The sequence below is a fragment of the Eulemur rufifrons genome, chromosome 7 (genome assembly GCF_041146395.1).
Source record: "Eulemur rufifrons isolate Redbay chromosome 7, OSU_ERuf_1, whole genome shotgun sequence".
NCBI classification, from domain to species: domain Eukaryota; kingdom Metazoa; phylum Chordata; class Mammalia; order Primates; family Lemuridae; genus Eulemur; species Eulemur rufifrons.
This window is the reverse complement of record NC_090989.1, coordinates 52,287,550-52,302,260: the sequence shown is the minus strand read 5'-3', so window position 1 is coordinate 52,302,260 and position 14,711 is coordinate 52,287,550. Positions and strand designations below refer to the sequence as shown.

The 14,711-nt window shown below is 41.2% G+C and overlaps 1 protein-coding gene across 4 annotated transcripts in view; it reads right to left on the bottom strand.

Moving 5' to 3' along the window:
* BBX (BBX high mobility group box domain containing) overlaps nt 1–14,181 on the bottom strand; it is a 264,448-nt gene extending 250,267 nt beyond the window's left edge. For 3 of the 4 annotated variants that reach the window (XM_069475077.1, XM_069475078.1, XM_069475079.1), the window contains exons 1-2: nt 14,036–14,181; nt 10,747–10,818 (exon numbers count right to left, since the gene is read on the bottom strand). The gene's annotated coding sequence lies outside the window, so the exon portion shown is untranslated. The remainder of the gene's footprint in view (nt 1–10,746; nt 10,819–14,035) is intronic. The other variant, XM_069475075.1, reaches the window with a different exon arrangement.
* Between the last annotated feature and the right edge of the window lie 530 nt (nt 14,182–14,711).

Sequence of the window (14,711 nt, the reverse complement as noted above, 5' to 3'; positions counted from 1 at the left end):
AATTTTTAAACTAAGTTTTGGGCAGGCTTACTTAGTCTTTGGCAATGATCTTACAGTATGAAAATTTACAACAGGCCCCAGGTCAGAGACTTTTTCACCTAATTCCCTTAAAAGTGATAGAGAACAGAGTTCCCTCCAACCTTATCATTTCAAAATGAAGATTTCTCTTTTGGGAGAAAAAAAAAAATCAGGGGGAATTCTTGGCTGAAAGTTGCTCCAAACCTTTCATTTCTAACTACTTGGAATGTGGCCCTAATGGCAGATAGAGACATATCTACATTTCCATACTAGATATACTAACTAAAGAGAAAGCTGACTAAACATCAGCTTAGATCAGAGATAGAAAAAGCCCCAGAAGACTGTGGCACTGCAGATAGGCAGTCTTAAGCCTGGAATGATCACCTAGTAGCTGTGTGACCTCAGAGAAGTTATTTAACCTGAAACTTAGTTTGCTCATCATTAAAATAGGGTACTTCTCATTAGAAAGTTGTTGTGAAAAATAAACGAGTAGTACAAATAAACCTTGTACCTCATAAGGAGGCCCTCAGTCCAGATTATCTTTCTCCCTTCTTCCCAAAGTAAAATACTACTTGGAAAACTCTTCTAAAAACTGCATTCAACTTTCCCTGAAGTACAAATGAAACTGTGTTGTCATTCTATCAACTTAAAAAATGAAAATGTCTGAATAAGGAGTTGACTTCACTTTATTTCGTAAAAACAGCAGGTGTCTTTATTTCACATAGCCCTGCTAAAGTTCCTTCATAATCCCTTTCTAACTGACACTTATATGTAGGAAAGTATGGAAACGTATAAGTCTCAAACTCATTTATGAACAATTTTATTATAAGGGCAGTGATAAACACTGAAAGGACTCAAAAAATACAAAAAAATCTTTAAAAGAAAGTTTAACTCCACAATACCATTCTAAAATATTTGTAGGCAGTGTCACAGATGCATATTACTGAATACAATAGGCTGAGAGAGAAAAAGAAGAGATGGGAGAGGGAGGGAAGGGTGGGAAGGGGAAGGAAGAGAGGGAGAGATGGGAAGGAAGGGAATAGGAGGAGGAAAGAAAAGAAGAAAACAATATTTCAGTAATTCAAAAGATAATCAAAGTTTGACAGCAGGATGTAGAAAATTATTTTCTCATTTTGTGCCATGCTCCACCACATTCCCTTTGCACTCAGTGAGAACTCTACACTTAGGTGAGTTTTGAGAGGTACACCAAAAACTGAAAACAAACTCAGCATTTTTGAATATTAAAAGAACCCGGCATTGCTAATAAAACTCCCTCTGAGTTACTCAATCTGTGGCTTACCTACACCAAGGAATGTAGTCACGTAAATAAATAATGAAAGTCATATCAATAAACAATTCTTTAGCGTTAACAGTTTCAGTCTAATACCCAATGAAGACTGACTGAAATCTTACCATAACAACGAACTAGATAAATCGATTACTTTATCCTAAAGTATCATATAGACTCTTCCCCATGGCATACTTTTCATTTTTCTATAGTGGTTTTACAGGAAATTAAAAGTAAAAGGCATGATCTTAACATTTCACAATTAATTATTGAAAATAAAGGTATCTAGAACCGCCATAAAACATAACCTGAAAAACATTCTCACACGAGAATAGACTAAATTTGCAGAAAACACTTTCTATTCTTATTTTCCTGATAGATGGAAAGAAACAAGAGCAAGTGGTCATAAAGGAAATATAACCCTTTCCTGAATCCTATAACAGCAAACTATAATGAAAGCAGCCTAAATTTTGTTCAGTGTTATGTAAAAAACATTCAAGGTGGTAGAGGTTTCAAATGTGATGTAGATTTTAGTATGTGTTTAATAAAACTAAAAATTGTAACAACAACAAAGGAATCATAATATCCAAATGGAATATATCAGGTTTGTTGAAATGTGAACTAAAAATCCTGTGTGTGTGCTTAAGCTTTCCTTACCTGGGAGCCTTTCACTAGCTCAACTTAGGTGGTACAAATGACATTAACTACTACCATTTTGCTTACCTAAATTTATATTCTCTTGGGCCTTACTCCCTTATATTTGGAGCCACAGAGCTTCAACCAGACCATTTGACTGAGTTTAATATATAATGTTAAAAACTCTTCCATGATTCACCAGTTTGCAATGAACTCAAAATATTCAGATGATCAGTGACCAAAATTAGCAAAAGAACTTTCACTGGGTTAAACGGATAGGAATATCAAATAATTTCACTCTGTGGATTAAAGAAGTTAATATAGTAGGATCACAATCCCTTATTTAAAATCTGTAGGTCCAGATATGTTTCAGGATTCTGATTTTTGTGAGTTTTAAAAAGGTAAAGCAATGCATATAGCATATATTATGTAACATTCCCAGCTAGATCTAGGATAACAGCTCATAACCAATCAATCAATGCTGTTATTTCTACAGCAAAAAAGTATTAGGATATTAAGTATGAAATGTCCGATTTCCTTAAAGAACTAAGTTTGACAGTTGATATAGCTGACATTTCACTTTGACACTTCTTGTTTTATTTTTATTATGAAGATACATCCTCATTCTTTCAAATGCATGGTTTAGCTTGTGATTATCTTTCAAAAAAATTTTAGAGAAATTTTTGTGAAACCATGTATAAGTCAAAAATTCACGTTATTTTCAAATGAGTCCTCTCGTGGAACAAATGCAGTGCAGACAGCTCGAAATATCAAAGTGTTTGGGAAGGATGTAGCTAATGAATACAGTACATTGATGGTTTGAGAAGTTCCATTCTGGTGATTTTAATCTTGAAAAGGAGCCACCTGAGTGACCTGAGATCACGGTGGATAAGGATGAGCTGAAAGCTATAGTGGAAGCGAATCTATCTCAAACTATACATGAATTAGCAGCAAGTTTTGACATTACTAGTCCAACAATATTGGACAATTTGAAACAAATCGGCAAGGTAAAGAAGCTGGATATATGGGTACCACATGAATTAAAAGCTCCTCAGAACAGAAATCTCAAAGCTTGCCTTTATTTGCTGTCACGACATAAAGGTGAAGTATTTGTATACCATGTTGTTACGTGTGATGAAAAATAGATTCTTTTTGACAGTTTCAAGTATTCAGCACAATGGCTGGAATAAAGATGAAGTGCTGAAACACAGTCCAAAACTGAATATTAATCAAAAAAAGCTAATGGTGTCTGGTGGTCCAGCGCTGGTATTAGCCACTACAGCTTCATGAAACTTGGTCAATCTATTACAGTGGATGTCTACTGCAACCAATTGGACAAAATGATGAGGATGTTTGCGATTAAGCAGGCAAGATTGGTCAACAGAGACAGGCCAATCTTCTTGCAAGACAACACTCGACCACATGTCGTACAAACAATGCTGCTCAAACTACAAAGGCTGGACTTGGAAACTCTGTCATCCACTGTATTCATCAGACTTTGCACCAACTGACTGTACCACTTCTTTCAGGTTTTGGACCACTTCTTGCAAGGAAAAATATTCAATTGTCAACAAACGGTAGAAAATGCTTTTTGAAATTTCATCACCACTTGCTCTCCAGGCTTCTTCACTGCTGGCATAAACAAGCTACCATTAAGAAGGCAAAACTGTGTCAATAGTTTAGGCACATATTTTGATTAATTATACTGCTTCTTAACATATAATAAACTAAACTTTTGATTCAAAATTGGACATTTCATATTTAATGATCCAATAAAAATATTCCTTCAAAGTGGGCTTAAAAACTACTTCGAGCAGTCTTGTGAAAGTTTGGGTTAGGTTGTGCTACCAAATGAATTCTAACACCAAACTTTTGGAGGGGAAAAAAAACTTTTAGTTTGTCAGAGCTTTTTATTTTATTTTTTTTATCTTTTTTTTATTTTTTTTGAGACAGAGTCTCACTCTCTCACCCCGAGTAGAGTGCAGTGGCGTCATCATAGCTCACTGCTACCTCAAACTCCTAGGCTCAAGCAATCCTCCTTCCTCAGCCTCCCAAGCAGCTGGGACTATAGGTGCATCATAACGCCCAGCTAATTTTCTATTTTTTTAGTAGAGACAGGGTCTCACTCTTCCTCAAGCTGGTCTCAAACTCCTGAATTCAAGCAATCCTCCAGTCTTGGCCTCCCAGAGTGCTAGGATTAAAGGCATGAGCCACAGCACTCAGCCTGTCAGAGCTTTTTAAATAAAAGATTGTGAATCTATTTCCAATACCACTATACGTCAAAGTATGTACAAAGGCATTTTCAAAATATACAGAGTTTATAAATTTATCAGCAATCAAAAAAGTATGGCAAATCAAAGTTTAGCAAAGCCAACGATGTTCTTGGCAAATATAACCTTAAGAATTAGGAAATGCAAAAGTTACTTAATTTTAATATTCAAATAAATTAACTGATTGTTGAGACTACTTAAAAAAATTTCTATGTTAGCATATGTGTATTTGAGTAAGACAGCACTGTTTGAGAACCCTGATACCTATAGTCTTATGTACTTTCTTCATATTTAACCACATTTGCATTTTCCTTAGCCTTTGGTTTTCACATTGCTTGAGATTTCAGGGATTTGGTGTATTTCCCATTTATCTGCTCCTTAACTTGCCCCTCTTTTTTTATTTAAATGCCTATTTTGTGCAATGTAATTTGTTAAGCACTACATATTTAACACTTCTCAATCTTCAGGCCTTGCCACAAGGACGTTTTAACTGTTTCTGAGGCGTGCCCTAAGTAATTAGTTAGATCATTTAAAGTACCACAGTTTACAAACAATTTTACATGCGTATAAGTATATTCAAGGTTTTCATTATGATAACATCATACTCACTTACATTCTGATATGCTTTCTTGATTTAACAAAAAAAGGGGGAGTAGCTTTATCACACTGTCAACTACCTATAAAACCCACAGCATAATTTACCTATGTCTTTTAACCAGAGAAATCATAATGTCCCCCATGTAAACGTCAGTCACACATATCTTGATGGAGGAAAGTTTGAGAACTGATGCTCTAAAACATTCTAACATGTATCAAAGTTACCAAAGAGAATGCTCAGTGCTGTCTAGCCACTAATCACCTTGAAATATGAGAAGAGCTGTTCTCCTATCTTATACTACGCCTTTTAAAAGAACTGGGAAAATCATTCTCCAAACCTGAAGGAGCACTGGACTTTGCTATGCCTCAGCTTTTCTTTTCTTTTCTCCTTCTGGTTATTCTTATTATTTCCTTCTCTAACAAATTACTTGTCCAGCATCTCATATCTGGTTAAAAACGTACCAGTGATTGATGATACCAGAGTTAAGAATCACTTTAGAGAAAAGAAAAACTAAAAGGCAGAGCTTTGAAAAATTTCAAACAGTGGGGGTTGGGGTGAGGTGAGCTATAACTATAAAAACAGATACTATATATTGAGTGCTGACTATGAATAAGGGTCATTACATGCATTGTCTTATGTAATTCTCACATAATTATATGATAAATATTAATATGCCTATTTTATACATACAAGAATGAAAGTGTAAGAGATGAGAAGTGACATGCCCAGAGTCCCTCAGCTGCTAGGCAACAGAGGCAGGAGTGGAACCTAGGGCTCTTTGGCTGCAAAGTCTCTGCTCCTTGTAGTACATCTGCTACTACAGGAATACCTACAGAGGGGCCTCTCAGTTTTGCAAACATGCTGATTCTGAAATACAGCCAACCGATGGTGAAGCTGGAAGAGACCTCAGTAGTCCATGAACTCTAACCCCACCTTCAGAGCAGGACTCCCACTCAATCTTTAGCTATCTGTCCCTTCTACCAGAGTTTCTCAAAGTTAAGTCAGAGAATCTTCCATCTGCTTCAGAATCACCTTATGTATCAGCTAAAATCTATTCTTTGACCCCACCTGAGAAACACTGAATCAGAATATCTGGCGATGAGGCCTAGGTACCTCCATTTTAACAAGCATTCTAGGTTGGTGTTTTTCAAACTATAAGTTACAAAATCAATATAGTGGATGACACCCAGTACTTTTTGTTTAACAAAACTGCTTGGAACAGATTAGATTTATAAAGATTAGTTAGGAATAGAAGATATCAGAGGGTACTGCACTTTGTACTGTTTCAGAAAACTTTTGTTTCAATTCTTTTATGTGGATTAGGATATAAAGGATATTTTAACCATATAGCTCAGTGAAAAACATTTGAAAAATACAGCTGTTTTAAAAAATTTTTATCCTCATTGTTATTTCACCTTTAAAACAAGTTTTTGGGGCCAAGCACTGTGGCTCACACCTGTAAGCCCAGTACTCTGTGATGCTGAGGCAGGAGGATCACTTGAGGCTAGGAGTTCTAGACCAGCCTGAACAACATAGTGAGACCCTATCGCTACAAAAAAAATAAATAAAATTAGCCAGGTATGACGGTGCACACCTGTAGTCCCAGCTACTCAGGAGGCTCAGGTGGGAGGATTGCTTGAGCTGAAGAGTTCGAGGCTGCAGCGAGCTATGATCATGCCAATGCACTTCAACCTGGGCAACAGAATAAGACCCCATCTCTTTAAAAAAAAAAAAAGTTATTGGTCTTTTATTTAATTATTCCTTTTATAAAAAACACAACTTTGTATGTTCTTTTTAGGATCTCAGTTATTCCATTCCAGAAGCTTCAGTTTTATTCCCTGATCTTTTCATCCAAAGACCATGTTTAACTATTAGTTTAATTATTTAATCAACATTCTTTTTTTTTTTTTTTTTTTGAGACAGAGTCTCACTTTGTTGCCCAGGCTAGAGTGAGTGCTGTGGCGTCAGTCTAGCTCACAGCAACCTCAAACTCCTGGGCTCAAGCGATCCTCCTGCCTCAGCCTCCCGAGTAGCTGGGACTACAGGCATGCGCCACTATGCCCGGCTAATTTTTCTATATATATATTTTTAGTTGTCCATATAATTTTTTTCTATTTTTAGTAGAAACGGGGTCTCGCTCTTGCTCAGGCTGGCCTCGAACTCCTGACCTTGAGCGATCCACCCGCCTCGGCCTCCCAGAGTGCTAGGATTACAGGCGTGAGCCACCGCGCCCGGCCAACATTCTTAAATATTTTAAATTTTTTAAGATTTCATAAAATCCAACTCATTCTTATGATTTTTACTTTGTGTTTTACACAACCTTCTCACTATCTGAAATTATTTCACTACCTAGATTCTTGAACTAATTCACATAATTTTAACTTATTAAGTTTACATTTTGGTAGGTGTGTCAATGCTTCATGGTCTATATTTAATCCTTTGACTCTTTCATTCTCTCATTCTCTTATCTTCTATCTATGTATGTATCCTTTTAGATATAATTCTTTACCGGCTTGTCTTCTCTTGCATTCCCTTGTGTAACTGGCACTTATTTCAATTCTTACCTTATCTTTCTCTTTGAAAGGAAAAAAAACGAAAACAATCCCCATTAATACATGAGGATTTTCTGAGTATATCTCCACACTTTTAAAATAATGTACTGGCATTTCAAGAAACTGTAATTGCCTTCTACAGGATAATGTGATCACATATGAATGTTGAGTGAAGTTGTAATCCAAAAGTGCTTTCCTTGGGTATGCTTTAAAATATAGAAATATCTACAATTCGACACAGTATGTGATGACTGCCCTTGAGGTAGTACAGACGCACAGATTGAATTATAGTCACACAATCTTCAAGGTGGAAGAACCTCCATTCAGTCTTAGCCTTAGTCTTTACTTACTACCTTCAGAGCAGTGTTTCACAAAGTACAGCCTGAGGATGGCCTGCATCTGATTTACCTGGGACACTCGATAAAACAAAGCAGTAAAATTACAATGTTTTTACTGAAGTTGGGTTTGTTTTCATTTCATAGTGAGAGGAAGGAATGTGACTAGAAATATAGGAGAAATACAGCTCGGACCTATTTCTAAAGGTGCCTTTATTGGTAAAATGTTAAAAAATGAGGAGGATTTCAAACTACAAATTCATGAAAAGTGCCTTCTTCAGTACCTGCTTAAGTTTAAATCTTAAAACGTAAGTGGTGGTGAAATATGTCAAAATTAACTGTCTAAACTTAATAATTTAGAATACTTAAATATCACAGTTGTAAACATTTTTGTACTTTTGTAAGACATTAATAATAATTTCAAGGATTTCCTTTAGCACAGCAAAAACAGGCACATCTGTAATGAGACTGTTTTCAGAAAGTTTTTTTACACAGATTGAGCTATGCAACCTTTATTATTTCTAGTAAAGATTTCTAGTATAAAAGTAATTGATATTCATGACAAGATCCACTTAAAAATATAACCCTTGCTTTAATAAATATTCTTTATGAAATGTAGGAAAATGTATACTTTAAGTATGCTGGTTAATGACTAATAATTAGAAATTATGTGTGATTTTATTGAAAAGTATGGCTTTATAAATACTTTAGCCACTAAGTTAGATTTTCAGGAGTTGTGCCACATTATTTTCAGACCTTTTGTTCTTTCTTTTTTACTATATATAGAAAAACTTATCAATTACATAGTTAATTTCAGCACAGGCCAATCACAATTATATATGCATCCTGGCTCTCACTCAAAGCTTTTAAATTCAAAGTCTAAACAAATCTGTTTCAATGGATTAAGTATAAAGATCAGGTCTACAAGGTCAAAGGTGCTGTATATACACTTTTCAAAATATGTTATAAGCACAACAATCTCAAAAACTCTTAGATCTGAAACTTTTTTAAACAAAATTTGGATACAAAGATCCAGACAGATTTTTTTTAAAGTCTCAAAAATTACAAACTTCAAAAAATATCTAAGTCTCTAATAGAAGATTCTCCCTAAAACTGCCACAGTACCTCTGAAGACGTGGAAGAGCCACCTTTTCATTAGCTAGCATAAATGTAAAATGCAAATTAAGGCTTCAGTTTCAAAAACAGAGATATGCAAATTTAAAAAATGGGAAGTTTGGAAACTCTTGGAGATGGAGAAGCAAAAACTTCTTTAAGTTCTTATTTTGATAAGTAAGCCTCAGATCTAATAAATATATTTTAGATGCAAATAAGTGGTAATTCATTGTCAAACTGACTTTTGTAGATCACTATTACAAGATTTACACTATCAAAACTACTTCATTGACTTCAAAGACCAAGACTGTTCTTGAAAACATTATTTTAATGAAGCAGTCATTCGATATCTCAAAGAAATACAAGAGCTCATCAGACTGCTTTTATTCTGGATATTACTAATTCCCATATTAATTTTTGAATTGGTCAAATATATTTCCATGGGGAAAGAAGTAACATTAAAAGTTTCCTGTGGTCAAGAAAATAATGTGCCTCACATGTATAAATGTGGTATTCTTCACTAATCAGGAATGCATTTTGAATACTCTTGCCATAATGTTCAAAAATGAAAAATTTCTCTTCCAAACAAGCTTTAAAAAAATCAAATACACTTAATCTACATATTTTGGTGTGCACTAAATTCATCGTACAGAACCATCTCATTCCAACCACTCCAATTGGCCTGTTATGTACGTGACATATTCTGAATCTCCAATTGAACAAACCAACTAATTATCAGCAGCAGTAATGCAATGCTTACATTCCATAAAAAATGCTGGACACAGAACTTATATAGATCATCTAAAGTCCACAGTAAAATCAGAGTATATTTTGTAAGCAGATGGAGACTACCAGAAAGGCCCGATCTTCAAACTCAATTCCTCCTGATACTAAGACAATATTTTGTTAATGTATACAATATCCCAGCAATCCAGGAAACAAAACAAAGTCCCTGAATTTTCTTTCATGGAAAATTGAATTCATTTTCATTCACAAAATACAATCTCCAAATTCACTATGGTAATATCACAAAGCACCGCAACTGATTTATACAATTTAGTATCAACTAGTTTTCTTAACGCAGGAGCAACTCAGAGCACCTGGGAATTCCTTTACAACGGAGGAGCAAACTTGTAAGTTGGTTTTCTCCAATTTGGGCTCACCATAATGTTTTCAAATGCTCTATAACCCTCCATTTTCACCTAAACCATTACGTCTCATAAACTTTTCAGACAGTGTCTCACACATATTTTGCCAATTTTTCCATTTGGGAGGCATATATCTGAAAAAGGCACTTAACGGGTCTCTAAGTAGCTGCTTGTTATATATACAGACTACTAAAATGTTCCTAATTTCTCCTAATATGTAAATTTTGAAGGAAATCATGATCTATTTCGAATCAAGCTAGTGCACTAAATGCTAGATTTACTACACTGCACAATCCACCCCTCCCCACCTCAAAAGTAACTGTTAGAAACATCACAGGTTACTCAAGAAAGAGAACCTAGGAGAGAGTAAGCAAATGTCAGTCACTATAATTAAAGAAGGCTTCTGCAAAATGCTTCCTTGGGTTTTTAATAATTCTCTCCACACATACACTGCAATCTTTCTATAGTATTGCCTAGCATTAAATTCACTAGATCTTCAACTTTGTGTAAAATTTCATTATCAATTAAAATGTCTATTTGAAAGTAAGTGTTGAAATGACAATCACTTGCAAATAATCATGAAATGAACATTTAAATTATCTTAAAACAATAATAAGCCGCAGTTGAATTCTAAACACTAAGAATCATAAATTGACTTCTGCTGTGGGAAACTCAGGGCGACAAGGTTTCTGGGGTGTTGTAACCCCAATAAAGCATCTTCCTATGTCAACAATAAAGACCCTCATGTCATTACCAATAATCATCCAGGGAAGAGTTTGCATACTTACCCAGGAAGGCAAATGGAAAGTACACAGGGAGGAAGATGAACTGCGGCAAAGCCTTTGTCATATGATAGTGACCTATAAAGTATCAAATAAAGGTACATCATCAGTATGGTAGAGCTTTACAATAGTAGAGTCCCAAGTCCTGTAACATTTATGAAAGAGGGGCACGGATGTCCAGGAGTCCAGCTAGCTCCCCATCAACCTCTCCCCTTTCTCCACCACTGGAGAACTGTGGGGACAGGAAAGGCAAAGAAGATCTCTGTATTCAAAGGACAGAGGCTGGGGGGGCAGCCCAGCTGGCATTCCAGGGTGTCTCCAGCACCCTCGCTTCCTACTCCCCATATGTACAAAGCAGAAAGTTGATCCATTCCCACACGGTGATCATCATCAACTTGCACAAGTGATCATCGCCCCCAGGACAAATACACCAGTAACCAAATCATAGCGATCGATAGGCAGCCCGAGCCTCGCCTTGCCCAGGAGCCGGCAGGAGGTGCCACCGCGGCGGCGGCGGCAGCAGGGCCAGGTATCTCAGCTCCTCAGTCTTGCAGACCTGGGTGGCCACAGCCGTCTCCCAAACGCCTGGCTCGGGTCGTAATCCTGAGATTGGAGATCGGAACCGACCCGGGAAAACACATTCGCCAGAGCCCACAGCGACAAGTGCAGGGCCACCAGGTCTGTGAGGTCGGGTGGGGGTAGCTAGGAAACCAAGAGGGAGGAAGGGAGTGAGGGATCCCACCCCGGCTTTGTTGCTGGTCACCATCAAGTTTGCATCTTAGTACAAAATGTCGATCTTAAAGGCTGACAAGACAGAGACAGAGGCAGAGGGAGAAAGAGAAAGGGAATAGAGTCCATCTTGCTTTGGGGAAGAGGGGGGAGAAAAAAATGAAGTGCAAATCCCACACTCTGGGCGTAAAAGTCTTCTAAACACCTTTCCATAACGGAGGAGCAACGAGTGGGGTGTCCCCATGCCCGTGCCTACTCGAACTGGCGGCGGTCTGGGCAGAAAACGCCTCCCTCTCCTCCTCTTCCTCCTCCTTCCCCTCCTCCTCCCTCTTCTCCTCCTCCTCCTCCTCCTCCCGCGGGCCCGGCGAAGATCCCGCCGCCACTGCTTCTGCCTCCGCTGCCCCCCAGGGAGGCACCGCCGGCGCCCGGCCCGGCGCTGCCATTCCGGGCTTGGACCGCGCGGCGCGCGTGGGGCTGGGCGCGGGGTGGCCGCGCGGGGACGTCCGCGCTGGGGACCCCCCGCACCCCTCGGCCACCGGCTGGCTACAAAAGTCGCGCGAGCAGAGGTGGCGGCGGCGCGCAAGGGAGGGAGCACGCGTGGGGGCCCCCACGCCGCGAGTGGGCAACCCCAGGGGATGGCGAAGAACGCCCCTCCCCGCGCGGGGAAAGTACCCCGGTCCCCGTCAGCTAGCCCGGGGAACGACAGCCCGGCGTCCGCGGCCGGGAGACGAGAACTGGACGTGTCATTAGCAGGACAGGCAATGGTTTCAAAGCCCCAGGCCAATGACCATTAGCAGAGGCAGAGCTCGCTCCGTCCCCATCCCCCACAACCTCCACCCACCTTCCCCTTCGCACCCCCCCCACCTCCACCCCACCTCGCGAAACTTTTCAACAAGATCCACCTGGACTAATTCGTCCCCAAACAGTTAAAATATTGACTAGACCCTACACACCGGGAAGGAAGGGGAATACATGTTTTATTTTCCTTTCTACAGAAAGGAAAGCAAAAAATAGCTTCTCTCTCTGTCTCTCCCTCTCCCCCCCCCCTCTGTCGTACATGTTGTGTCTTAGCTTTTTGCATCGTTTCGTTTTACCTTCCTCATTTAGCAGAAATGATCGCGGATATTTCACACGTAAACGTGTTCCAGATTCTTGGATTCAGGGTCCTTGTAAATTACAGGACTCAGGTTCGGTCTCAGTTACGTTAAGTTTCATACAATACCAAAAAAATAAAAAATAATAATAAATTTCTGAGGGTGAGTGAGCGCGACGAGGTGGAGGAGGAAAAGAAACCTCGAGTCTGATTTCTGTAATTTACTAGCGACCCGGATCGCGGCAAATAACAGTATAACACGAGTCTGGCTTAAGAGGGCTGGGGAGCTCTTTCTAGAGGCATCGACCCCATCCCCGGATAAAGGATCTGCAAGTTTTCTGTCATCGCGACCATGCAAAGCCATAACTTACCTTCAGAAATAAGACTTTAAACAGCCAAGGCCTTCCTCCTCCCCTCCACCACCACCCTCAGCCTCGCTCTCTCCACCTTAAACTTATTGACACAACATAATCCCACATTCAAGCAAAATCCTGACACAGCCTCCCTCCTCCTCTTCCCCCTCGTTCTCTCTCTCTCCCTCTCTCTGTCTCTCTCGCGCTCTCTCTCTCCCTCTCTCTCTCGCTGCTCTTGCTCTCTCCCCCTCTCCCCCCTTCCCTCCCCCTTCTCTCTCCCCTTCTCCCTCGCCCTCTTCCCCCTCTCCTCCTATTCTTCCTCCAGGCTACTCTGGCACTAAAACAGCACTTTCTCTACTCGCCGCGCATTTGGTTAGGGGTGGGGGGTGAGAGGGCACTGATCCGCGGGGCCGGAACACCCAAATCCCAACTCTCCAGATGAACGAGCAACTGGGCTGCTGTTCCCGGTCACCAACGCACACGAAACGTTCGATAAATCCACCGAGGGCTGGCTCCTCGTACCTTCCTCCCCTGCCCCTGCTCCCCAGGCCCCACCTCCCCGGCAGCCGAGACCAGGCTGGGCTCCACGTACTTTCGCCGAGATGAAGTTTGGGGCTCCCCGGGCGGCCACGAGCCGCCGCCGGCGTGAGGGCTCTGTTGTTGTTTTCCTGGGGCTGCTCCAGCCCGCGCCCCGGCTCCCTGCCCCTCTCGGGCGGCGCAGCCTGTGTGCCGAGAGGTGCTGGTTGCAAACGCAGCCTGGCACCGGCTGGCCTACTACTCCCCAGCCCGGCCCCCAGCCTCCCGCTCGCAGGGCACTGCCTCGGCGCCCCCCGGGCCCCCGGCCCCCGCCGGCGCGGCCGCCGCGACCCTCGCCCCCGACCTCTCCCGACCCAAAGTTTTGGCGGAGGGGGAAAGTGCCCAGGGAGCGGGCCGGCTGGCGGCGGCTCCGGACGCGCGGGGTTCCCTCCGTCTTCCTCAAGTCCACCCTACCGGCTGCCGCCGCTGCCGCTGCTCCTGCCGCGGAGTCCTTGGGGCTGCAGCCCGGCGGCTCGCAAGTGAGTAGGAAAACAGAAAGTGCGAGGAGAGCGCCCCGGGAGGGCTGGGGATGGGGGGCGCCTACCTCGCGGGCTCGCCGGGCGTGAGGGCGTGTGTGTGGCTCGCCCTCGGCGGCCAGTCAGGGTTTCTCTATGGGAAAGTGGAGAGGAGCTCGCGGAGCCGCTCTGCCTCCGCTTCACTGTACACTGCTCCACATACAGTACATGCAACCCGGAGAGACTGAAAACATTCATTTTATATAAGGCAGCCCGCCATTGGCCCGCGCCGTGACGGACAGGCCGCGCAGCCAAACAGAAGGCCCGTTACACCCAAACACACGCACACATACACACATTTTACAGAGACACACAAAGATCATCACATTTTCTATTTTCTAATGTTCGGGACCTGTAGACAGTGGGAGAGGACAGGTAGAGAGGCCCAGCAGAGTGGGGTGAGGAGGAATAACCACGTCTGCGCCAAGTTGCAACGCTTGAAACTGGTGTCCTTTTGACTTGGGAGGGTTATGGTAATAAACTACAACTCCACTGGATATGGAAGTGGGTTTTTTTTTTTTTTTTTTTTTAATCGCTGCCTTTTGGTGCCCCGTGGAAGAGGCTTGCATTGTGTTATGATTTTACAGCCTGACCTGGCTAACAAGTGGCTAAGAAAGGCTTTTATCAGCTTGGATTTCTTTTTTCAATGGGTTAGCTCTCACATAGGCCAAAATAGTGCAAGATAAGTTTATTAGCACTGTAATG